This window comes from Hipposideros armiger, unplaced genomic scaffold (assembly GCF_001890085.2).
Source record: "Hipposideros armiger isolate ML-2016 unplaced genomic scaffold, ASM189008v1 scaffold_347, whole genome shotgun sequence".
NCBI lineage: Eukaryota > Metazoa > Chordata > Mammalia > Chiroptera > Hipposideridae > Hipposideros > Hipposideros armiger.
This window is the reverse complement of record NW_017731697.1, coordinates 894,757-897,725: the sequence shown is the minus strand read 5'-3', so window position 1 is coordinate 897,725 and position 2,969 is coordinate 894,757. Positions and strand designations below refer to the sequence as shown.

Sequence of the window (2,969 nt, the reverse complement as noted above, 5' to 3'; positions counted from 1 at the left end):
AGTTTTTCTTCTTTTCCTCAGTAGGATGGTTGATTCAAATTATATGCCCAACATTACTGGAAGCAGAACTCCCTCTTTTCCTGATTTAAAAAAACAAAATAAAACAAAAAACACAGATACTTAGGAATAAAACAAAACTTCCTTAACTTGATGTAGGATGTCTTCCAGGGATCTAAAGCAAATATCACATTTAATGGTGAAATATTAGACCGATTTCCATTAAGAGTCAGGATGGAGATAAGTTCCCTATAACTACTTCTAACTAAAAGTGGAGGTGTAGCAATAAAAAAGCTAAAATTGCAAAGGAAGAGGAAAAACTATCATTATTTGTAGATAGATATGATCCTTTACCTTGAAAATTCAAGAGATTCAATCATCTGTCAAATTACTAGAGTTAGGGAGTTCAGCAAGATGGAAAAATAAAAGCTCAACATGAAAGTCAACAATACTCTAACTGCAGCAATAACTAATTAAAAGCATAATAGAAACAAGATGCCGATGACAAGTGTCACAGGATCTAACAAATGCCTGGGAATGACTCGAACAAGAAAGGGAAGGCTTTAAATATTGGAAATCATTAAACCTTACTGAAGAACATAACAGAAAATCTCAATCAATGGTGAGAAATATCATCTTCAATGATGGAAATATCCAATATCCTGAAGTCTTCATTCTCCTCAAAATTAATATAAGTTGAATCAAAATCTCAATCAAAATCTCAGTAGGGAGGATTTTTTGCAAAACTCATCAAACTGATCTCAAAAACTCACATGGGAGACAACATGGGCAAGACAAGTGAAATGTCTCTAAAGAATAACAGTGGGGCTGTGCCAGGTGTCTCTAAAATGCTGGTATTTCTAGAATGTGGAATAGTGTGGTGTTGGCACAGGAAACAGAGCAGCGTGGGGCTACGAGAAGCCAGCATGACCCATGCGCTTATGGGAATTTAGTGCAAGATGGAGGTGGCAGTTCAATCAGCGGGAAGAGCTTCTTTTTCTTTTCTTTTAAAATATAGGGTAGGGTCCAGTGGCTCTTTGTGTCAGTCAGGGAGGGCATACTCAGGAAAGGAGAAGAGTACTCAAATAGAACCCGAGTGCTAGAAACACAGTGCTGGTTACACAGGTGATGGCAGAGCTGAGAAACCAGCAGGGGCCAGAGAGGCAGCCAGGTCCAGTCTACGTTGGAGGACAAAGCGCGCTGGGTCAGCTGGCAGAGGCTGGGAGCACAGCAGGCTTACTGAGGGAGCAGGTGCAGTTCTTTCTGGAGATATCACCTGGGCAGTGTGTGTGTGTGTTTGGGAGGGACTGTACTTTCCTCCTGCCTGCCAATCTCCTTCAGGTGCCTTCTGTGGATTGAGCCCACCTGGAGCCAGGTGATAAGGTGCACGGGGAAATGCAACCTATGGGGTCAGCTTCCATGGGGGCAAGACCAAGCTGGGGAAAGGCCTGGTCAGAGCTGGAGGCAAACAGGCAAAGATTGATGAACTATTCTTAGGAGAGAAAAAAAAAGTTCAATCCCTATTTCATGGCTTTCAAAAAATAAATTTCAGATCAATCAAAGACCTAAATATAAGACACAAAAGAATTAAAGTATTAAGGAAATATAGGAGAATATGGTTATAACCTTTAAAGCACACAGTGCTTTAAAGAAACACAAATAAAAAATAAACCATTGAGCTTTCAGCTTTCGGCTCAGAGGAGGCCAAGGTACAATTTTCTTCCGTCATCCTGAATCCGGGTTCATCCAACACCAGCCACCTCCACCATGCTCCTGAAGTTTGACCCCAAAGAGATCAAAGTCATATACTTAAGGTGAACCAGTGGGGAAGTTGGTGCCACGTCTTCCTTGGCCCTCCAGATCAGCCCCCTGCGTCTGTCTCCAAAAAAGTTTGGCGATGACATCACTAAAGCAACCGGTGATTGGAAGGGTCTGAGGATTACAGTGAAACTGACCATGTAGAACAGACAGGCCCAGATTAAGGTGGTGCCTTCTGCCTCTGCCCTGATCACCAAAGCCCTCAAAGAACCACCAACAGACAGAAAGGAGCAAAAAATCATTAAGCACAGTGGAAATATCACTTTTTTAAAAAAAATATTTTTATTGGGGAATTGGGGGGATGGGAACAGTGCTGGGGAATTGGGGGAAGGGGAACAGACAAGTTGCTGTCGTTTTGTTCTTCAGTCTAGTTGTGGAGGACGTTGTTTCACTGGCCCAAGTTGGCACCATCATTGCGCTCTTCCCTGGCGAGGCAGATCATGGCACCATCATTGCGCTCTTCCCTGGTGAGGCAGATCAGTCGCTGGCTTCTGGACGGCCGCTCACGCTGGCTGCTGGCTACATACGGTAGCCCATGGCAACCCACTGCCACAGGGACTGCAGCCTAAGCCGTCACCGGCAGTGTCACTGGCCCTCATATGTGGGATCTGAACCGGGGCCCTCTGGCATCCCAAGCGAGTTCTTAACCATCGCGCCAGTCGGCCGGCCTGGAAATATCACTTTTGATGAGACTGTCAACAGTGCCAGACAGATGCGGCACTGATCTTTAGCTAGAGAACCCTCTGGAACCATTAAAGAGATCTTAGGGACTGCCCAGTTCATGGGCTGCAATGTCGATGGCTGCCAGCATCATGACATCAACAGTGGTGCAGTGGAATGCCCAGCTAGTTAAGACTACAAAGGAAAACACTTCAATTAAAGATCATTTTGCAACCAGTGAAAAAAACAAAACAAACAAAAAAACCATAGAAACTAGAGAAAGGACTGATACAATTTGTAATATGAAACTGAAAATCTTCTTTATGACAAAAGCTGCCATAAACAAATGAGAAACATGACAGAAAGAAAAATTTTGCAACATATAAAGAAGACAAAAGATTAATACAAAAATATGTAAGCAATTCTATAGGTCGATTATAAAAAGACAAACCAACTCAAAAGAAAAACTGGCAATTCCAAGAAGAAAATATTTA

The 2,969-nt window shown here is 42.8% G+C and overlaps 1 pseudogene; it reads left to right on the top strand.

The window, feature by feature from the left end:
* The first annotated feature begins 1,689 nt into the window (after positions 1-1,689).
* LOC109392762 (60S ribosomal protein L12-like) lies at positions 1,690-2,668 on the top strand (annotated as a pseudogene).
* The last annotated feature ends 301 nt before the right edge of the window (positions 2,669-2,969 follow it).